The following is a 9393-nucleotide window of genomic DNA, read 5'->3' as shown; positions in this document are numbered from 1 at the left end:
CCTAAATAAATTTCACACAGGGCATTGTGAAAGTAGAAAGTAAATACAGTTTCTACACTTACACAAAATTTCTGCTATAATTTGATCTGAGTATAAATGCAGCTGTTCTGCGAAGTCCTCAGTAATTTACCAGAGAACTTTAACAACAGTAGAGAGGTTATGGAAAAAGGTAAAGAGAGGCTCAAAGCAGGGTTATGTTGTAACCATTCAGCTTTATTGATCTCATAGAGCGTCATTCAATCAATCATCTGAAAGTGGATGGAGTGTGGCACAACAGCAAACCTGACCAAAACATAGTAATCTACCTCAACTGACAAGAAATTTAATAAGAACATTAACGAATTAATGACCTGCATTGAAATGCTTAGCCAACAAATGACATTTGTTAAGAAAAAATAAAATTGTACATGACCCTGAATGTACCATTAATAAAGAAGTTGGGAACTGTTCACAGTTGACAATTAAGACTGTAATGGAATTAATTTGGTCAAATTTATGAACAATTATTTATGTGTTAAAATGGCATTGTCAAAGATAGGATTAGGGTTAGGGTCTAATTTCAGAAGAGAAGTTTTGCAAAGGGTTTTAAATGTTTTTGTTTTTTCTATGCAAAAAAATCTACATAGCATTCAATAAACTGCATCTTACATATAGAGCTAACTAACACATATGCAGTATGACGGTCTACTTACAAAACAGAGGAAAAACAGCTGTAACCTGAAATGCTAAATAAATGTGATGCTGCATCACAAGGCACAAAAACCCACAACCATGCCCATCTCAGAAGGACCTGTGATATTCAGTTTAATGAAATAGTTTTTGAACTTTGTGCATGGGTGGTTGTGTGTCTTAATGAGCTCCACAGAGTTATGTGTTCTTTTGATATGTTATTCTCTTTTTTTCTTGTTGGAAACTAGAACAACTGGTAGCATGTACCCTGTCTTCTTTAATGCTCAGGCTGTTTACATACAAATATAAACACACATTGACACTTTATTTGTTACTAATTAAGATGCATCTGTGTTTGAATTGTGAAACTAATTGACTAATCTTACATTTTTACAATTCCACACAATTTCCAAATGAGCAATAGAAAAGGCAGGCTGCAGCTTGATCTCAGTGAAGAAGTAAATCTGATACTGTCATATTGTATGAATATTTAACATGAAAAAAAAAGTTAGAGAATCTGAAAAACATAAAAAATTGGCTAAATGGGCTTGTATACTAGATATTAACTCTGAGTGAGAAAAACAAGAGAAAGAAAATTATTATCTGATATCTACTTTTTAATTTATACAGATAAATGCTTCATTAAACTTTAAGTGCACTTTGTGAAAAATGTTTTTGAAGAATCTTGAGCTTCTGGAACATTTGTATTTGTCCATTGTATAGCGTCATTATTTATTAAGACAGGAAAAGAACTTAATATGCTTTTAACGGTGTTCATGTCTCAGAAGACAGTTCTGTTTTTCCTACATGAATTACACCACTGAACACTTCAGTTATGCTATCTTAATGGACTGGTGTCCATTAAACCACACGGAACAACATTTTTGAAACATAAGTCCTAACATACTTTAAATATGTGCGTCACTTTTGAGCACCACTGTTTTCTATACTGGGTGTGTAATGGGTAAAGTAAAATGCACAGTATAAATCAGGACAGAATAAACCATTTTTTTGTAACACCAGTGCTTTTGTTTGTTTTTTCCATATGGTCTGATCTGATCATCTGGAGCATAAACATAAACGGCGCATGTAATTATCAGCCAAAACAATCTCCTGTTCTTGCTCAGGATTTTCGGCTAGTTTGCAGGATCTTTTGTATGATCACTTACAGCAAGGTCTATATGTCCTGAAGCAGCTCAAATCACCAAGTTACTACCACTATGTTTGATTATTGGCACAATGTTCTTTGTCTGAAATGTTGTAAACTTCCAAGCTATTCTGTCTCATCAGGCTAGAATATTTTCTCAAAAGCCTTGGAGATCTTATTTATTAACAATTGTAAGACATTAAATGTTTTACAATAGTTTTTTGGCAAATATTTTCATCCACAGGCCCAAATTGTCATCTATAGATGACCATAGGCAGAAGCCCAGTAGACCACAAAAACTTTTAAAAACAGAACTTAAAACTTTGTGGTTCTCAAAGTTGTGATGTAGTCACATAATATCTGTGTTCAAAAACAATGTTACTGGCAGCTTAACTGGAGATCAAACTACATATAATAAACTATGAGATCAGCAGAAAAGACACAGAGGAAAGTTGTTAACTTGCAGCCATTTTCCTTTGCATAGCATTGAGATGCATAATGAGCGTGAGTGATTTGGGACAAAATCAAACTGGACTGTAATAAAATAAATTTGATTTAATTTCACCAGATGCACCTAGATTTACATTTAACCTGTTTTGACTGCTGGTTTTTAATCAGACATTATGACACTGTATAATTAAACCAAACTAAGTTGATTTAATTGACTGTAATTAATTACTTTTTCATCATTTGGATGCAAAATATGCATGAGTGAGATAAGGATGAATGGATGAGGGAGAGGGTAGATAAAACATAAGGTTATGATGGGTAAATCATGTAAAGTCTTAACAGTTGGTTAAACATGGTTAAATTTTGTCTTAAAAATTTTAGAATTGCAACAAGTTTTGTATGAAGTATATAAAAGTTAAGATCAATTGACAAACATCAGTCAATGTTTCCTAAAGCAGGTTAAAAAAATATGTTTGTGCACATGTTTCATATGTGAGATGTGTTTACCCAGATCATAATTTTATCAAAATAACACAATGTAAAACAGAAGCTCATGATGGATAGGTTATGTTCTTATTATAGCCTAAAATGTGGAAAAAGATATTCAGATTTGCTTCTGTGCATGACCGATCAAATTTCAAGACATGCAGAGTATATTGACAGCTGTCATCTCATTCAAAAAGATGTAGCTGTAACCTAAGTGATTATTGAGAAGTGTATCAGTTGTATGAGGGAGATGGTTTTCATTTTGTAACCAAGTGATGGAGGATGATGTTTCTCTGACAGAGTTGTGATGGATGTGCCATTTCAGTGACAAGCGTCAGATGTTGCCTGGAATGCATCATATATTTAGGTATTTGTAATTCAAATAACACTCCCACATATTGTAGTCAAACTTAGTTGTTTTATTTATATATATATGTAGTGAGATGTTTCAGTGTAGAATTAATTTTTTAACCAATATATTCCCTTTTGTGTTTCCATCTGTACTTTTCTGAATAAAGATGTAGATATCAAGTCAATGCAGCAAAGATTATTTTTTACTCTAATGGAATCATCACATCAGCAACTGCAGATACTGAATCAGACAGATGCTTTTCTTCTTTAACTATTAGTATTCAACTGCTGTTTATAGTTATAATAAAAAAAACTACATCAAAGTCTTGAGTGGTAGGAATGAGGGAGGGCTGAACAAGCTCAGGGAAGGATGCAGGGAATGAATTCCAAAGACTTTAATTCATTCACACTCTCCTTTCCCTCACTGCACCATTGCAACTGGCTTCACAGAACCCACCTACACATTTTTCTGCACTGCAGCCTTTTGACACATCGTAATCACATGCACACAAACACACACACGCATGTGAGTTGAACAGCAGATGCGAACAGCACCCACATCAATACTAGAACCTCGAGAAACATGTGCAAACATAGATACTAAAACATTATGTAAGACATGCCAGCTTTTAAAATTTGTTTCATATAATATCAGTTATATTTACAGCATAAGTACAGGTTCGAAGATTAGGTCCATCTGTGTGGAGAACATGGGAGACACACAGCAAGTGAAACTGACGTGACAGACTGACAGACTGAAAATGGCCTGCAGGAATTTTCACAGCCCAAAGGATGATGATAGGTGACAGCAAAGCGGGGGCTTGTCTTTGAGAGATTCATGCACAGGGCGGAAGAAAATTAAATCTGAACAAGAGAACATCATGATGAGACTATAAACACAACATTTTTTAAAATGTATATATTATGGTGGGAGTTTATTTAGAAGGTTGGGCTGTGATGGATCGGCTGATAAATTGTGAAATGTTAGAAATTACTTTTTAAGAAAAATATACTGCACAGCCTCAGCCTGAATTTTGTGTTTTTCTTGTTTATGCTTTTTTTTTAAAGAAAAATATTTTTTTTATTTTATTTGTGTACAGTTATCCAATAGGAACAAAAAGTACAGTTATAAATCTACATATTATGTTATATTGTTATTCCTTCATCAAGCACATTCTCAGAGAGTTTTTGATTCATTCAATATTCATTTAAGGAGTCCTTGAGTTTCCCCACTTTAACAATTTCTAACACTTGCTCTTGCAATGCACCCCTGTCTATACAAATCTCCACAATAAAGTTTTAATGTTGGAATTTCAAACATTTTCTTTGTACGGTTAAGCTACTGCAATACCAAATTTATAAGTTTTTGTTTTTTATTATTTATTCAGCAAGCGTTGTATATCACACAACCTTAGAAACACCACCACAGTCAAAATGCAGAAGAAATAAAAGAAATCCCATAATGAAACACCTTATCTTTGATCAGCCCTGAACCGCCTGAATGGAGGACCTGCAAAGCTAAAAGATTTATCTCTGGAAAAAAACTGAAGTAAAACTTTGTCTTTATGTAACAGAGCATTTTAAATTTACTAACCAGACCAAAGGGATCTTTCTGGTTCATAGGCGATGACATAGACAAAGGCAGTGTGACATTTCTAATATTTACAATTGTTATTTGTTACTTCATGTATTATTTTACTGTTCTTTCTTTTATAATGCAGTGATGGTCTCTCACCAGATGAGTTTATAGAAACTTTGGGTTACAAAATCAAGACAGTGAATATTTCATCTTAGTTATCCCACCAAGCTGAAAGAGGGAATTTAAATGAATGCATCCTGGTCTTTTTTCTGCACTGCCTAAATCACAAGTGGTTGGTTGATATCAAAACTGGTTTTCGTTGTTTTGTTTGTCATACATTATAGCTTTTGTCAGTCACTCAGAAAGCCGTCTGGAATGGATTTGATGTATTTAAAAGCTGCTGACTGAACAAAGGTTGACAGACTGATGATGCTCTTGCTCATTGACCGTTCTAAAACATCTACTGAACAAAAGCCCAAGAGCTTAAATGAGGCATAAAACTGTCAGAGTTGCTTCTTATCTACTGTCAAATGTCACATCAACCAGCCATAAACATGGTGGATGATGCAAATTCTTTCAGAAAGCTTCATTTATTTAAGATCTACTATATTCATGAATGTATTTTGTTGGTAGAAACTAAAAGGTAAAAAGATGTCCATAATAAAATCAGAATAGTTCAGGAAATTCAATCACATATTTCTTTTTACTATAAGCTCTGAATCTCAATCTTCATCCTAGCATTCAGATTAGGATCCTTCAGGTTTAGAAAATTAAAATCTAATTGGCTCAGTGATCGGCAGCAAATTTTCATCAGAGGTGGTGCTGTACGTCTATGAACGGAAACACCAAACACAGAGGCCTTGGAGGTGTGTGGGGTGTGTTAGTAGGGGGTATCTGGGTTGAAATGGCTGCTGTACCGAAATCCTATTGCAAAGTGAAATGGCAACAAGCCCTTCTGGCAAACTGAAAGAGTGACCTAAACATTCACTTTGAAGTTTTCACAAGCAAGAAGCCATCATGACACCTTCAAAGGAGGTGGGTTTCCCCCCCTTAAGGTTTTCCAGTGGATGTTAAAGACTCTGTATTGGCACAACTCAGTGTGGGTCCTGTAAGTCCGAAGGGAGAAATACTGAATGATGACCATAGACTTGAAGCAGAAGGATAGCTTAGCTTCTGATGCATTTATTGCCAAGGACCATTCATCTTATAAACCAATGTCTGCTGGAGTGAATGAGGGGGTTTTGTAAGAAGTCTTTATTAGCTGCTTTAAAAAAATATATATATGTTCATTAGTGCTGCTTTAATCAGCTGGTTTTAAGTTAGGTTGACATTTCTCTGAGCCACCAGAACAGGGACTGCAGCCGAGGGAGTTCGTTAGCTAAGGTTATATGCATAAAGGTTATATAGGTACACAGGTCCAATGAAATCAAGCTACTTGTCAAACAGATGCCTTTTGAAGTTCTATTTTGATCTGACATGCACACGACTGTGATGGAATTAGGTGAACTTTGATCATGTGAGACATTACAATACATATCAATAGCTCATTTTAACTGCAAATACCTTCGTTTTACAATTCATGGAGGTTTTCTTCTTTCTAATTTTTAACCCCCTTAATTATAACATGATTATTTGCATTAAAAGCTCTTATGCTGATGAACTAATCTGGTCTGCAAGAGTCATTATCAGAATCCTTCAGAAATAACCGTATTATGGACTGATTATTGTTCCAATCAATCAATAAATCAATGATTCAATCAATCAATCAATCAATCAATCAATCAATCAATCAATCAATCAGTTTACTTACTCAGTTTAACAAATTTCATCATTAATTCACATCATTAGTTTACCAATATGTTCTCTTACAGTGCGAAGAAGAAAAATGTAGTAGAAACCTGCCCCTTTCTCAGTAATTACAAAATACATTTTCCTTGAATGCATACATTAACTTAACAATAAAAGTAGCAAACGATGTAACATTCTCCTCATTCTTAACTCAAAACTGTACAGGAGTTAATCATTTTCTTATTAACTATTTTGAATTGGTTTAAAGTAGAGCATTTTTTCATTCATCCAAACCGTTCCATAATTTTATACACAGTTTTACGTTTGAAATCATACTTCCTTCTGACATTTCTGTCACTTGAGCTTAAGACTCAAACTTTTGCAAATTAACTGGCAATAATCTCTTTCTAACTTTAAACATGACTAAGGATTTTTAATTTAACCAAATCATTTAACTTCAAGATATTTGATTGCGAAAACAATTTATTTGCTTGTTCTCTAGCATTTCTATAAACTTTTCATAGCTTTCTCTTCACTAACCAACATTTTGATGCATAATGATGACTTGGAAAAATGTAATGTTTAAATTGTTGTTTTTTGTGTTTTTATTATGTAAAGCATTTAAATGGCTTAATGTTGGAATGTGCTATACAGATAAAATTTTAATTTTGTATAACAAAGAAAGGTTTGATGTTGGTTTTACATGCATTGCCCCATACCTTTATACAACAAGTCCAATACGGAACAACAAATGACGTCTGGAGAATTCATAATTCTAAAATATTTTTTACTTCATTTGGAAGTCTAGTACTTCTGCATAATAAGTTAGAAAACTTGGTGCGATGGTTGCTCAGTTGTCACAGTGCACACATCATATGCACTCTGACAACTGAGCGGTTGTCCTGGGTTCAAATTCCCATTTGGTGAATGGCAAATCATGCACTGATTATTAAATGGAGGAGTAAAGTAGGGAGAAAATAAGACTAACTGGAATGAACCAACTCATTCCAGTTAGTCATGAGTTGGGAAAAAAACAAGGTGGAAAAAAACAAGGTAAGGATTTCTAAATATAAATTTTTGAATTTAAAGCAGCAACAATAATTAAAGAAATCTTTGAGAATCAGACTGCAAAAGGTTTTTAGCAAAAAAGTAGGGTTTGCTCCACTTCAAAAAAAGATAAAACAGTTACTTCACTTGCTACTGTACTGAGCACAACCTGGACAAAGACAAAAACAACACAAAGACTGGGAAAGAAAAATGCTTTAATATTAAGAACATACTGTAGATTCTCCAGCCATTGCACCATGCACCTGCATTATGAGAAAAATAGAACTGGCTAAATAAAACGTAAGATGTAAAATGAAAGGCTTGACTGTGAGCACCACTGAACCTTCCAACATTACAAAAAGAAAATACACAACCAATGAAATTTTGACTTGACAGGACAGAGCTGGAGCTGATTTTCATGCAGACACAGTAGAGGGAACCAAAAACAAGGGTTATTGGGTAATCCTTCCCACCTCAAAGATCAAAGATCCACAGCCTCCAGTTTCAAAGCTATCCACAGAAATCACATCAACATTTTCCACAGAGCCACAAACTTTTTGTCAAAGAAAAAAGATGTATATCTTTTAGCCCTGGAAGAGATATTTTTTAAATTCACTGTTTATCTGAAAATAAATATGAGTGGATCAGCCTCACATCTTGATCTCCATGCGTGAACATTCAGCCATGAATGTACAAAAAGTTTCAAATTAATCATGATGCACTGAATGAGCACCCAGATCAGTGTCTTTGGGTTGAATCATAACAGTAATAGGCAGGGAGATTAAAAAAAGACTTCTGACACAGAAAGAGTTTAATAGTCCAGGAAATCTTTGTGGTCCACCTACCACAAATTTTTCTAAAAGCTGTTGCCACATTTTTTAAATATATTTTGCAAGGCGGAATACATAAAAATCAGGCTTCATGCAATATTTACTATAATTTGAAGACTGATATGCTACTCTTTTTCCACATACTTACAACAATTGTCCTGAATTGCTTTGATTTGATGAACAATGAGTGAAGACTGTAGCCATAAATACAGTTTTAGACCACTGGAGCCAAGCTTTCTGCTGCGTGAGACGTCCAATCAAACCATAGTCTGCAGAGTGTGAACAAGTATGGGAGACTATAAATAAACCAGAATCAAACTGCCTGTCTGTTTTGAAACACAGAGCCCTGGCTGGGATCGAGCGAGCGTGTCCAATCCAGACCTCCAAAAATCTTTTGGAGGGTAATATGCAAGTTGAACATGAAAACAAAGAGGACCAACAAATCACAAAGGAATGCTGATCAGTGGGGGTGTCGGTCAATGTACAAATATAACACATATAAGCAAGACATTTGCTTACATAGCAATGTGTTTTCATATTCAGAACTGGATCTATAATATCTTGGTTTACATATGTGGCATTCATGCATTCTCACAGAATTTAGAAAGCAGCATAAATTTAAAATGGAGGGTAGAGGCTGAAAAGAGACAAAGCTGGATGATATTTAAGGGTGACAAAAAATCCCTTCTCTTGAGAGACAGATCGACAGTAAGTAACTGTTGCCACAGTGAAAAAGAGGAAGTGAGTTGCACACTGACACCAGGTATTCAATTACAGACTATTGTTCTGACTCCCACTCCCGGGAATACCAGCAAACATCAGCCTGTCAACAGCAGGGTGGTAAAAATGTGTGTGTGTGCATGTGTGTGCTTGCAGCTTACAAATGGAAGTGGAAATAAAGGTGTGTGTCGGTGGGAGACTAAAATCTCTCACGTTAACTTAGTCAGTATCCGAGGTGAGCCTGGCCTGAGGCAAGCCCTGTAGAAATGGGGGAATAAATGACAGGCTCCATCTCTCAGCGAACACCTACATCAGTTAAGCTTTCA

This window comes from Poeciliopsis prolifica, unplaced genomic scaffold (assembly GCF_027474105.1).
Source record: "Poeciliopsis prolifica strain line A6 unplaced genomic scaffold, Auburn_PproV2 SCAFFOLD033, whole genome shotgun sequence".
Taxonomy (NCBI): domain Eukaryota; kingdom Metazoa; phylum Chordata; class Actinopteri; order Cyprinodontiformes; family Poeciliidae; genus Poeciliopsis; species Poeciliopsis prolifica.
The sequence above is the reverse complement of the archived record's forward strand: the minus strand, read 5'-3'. Positions refer to the sequence as shown.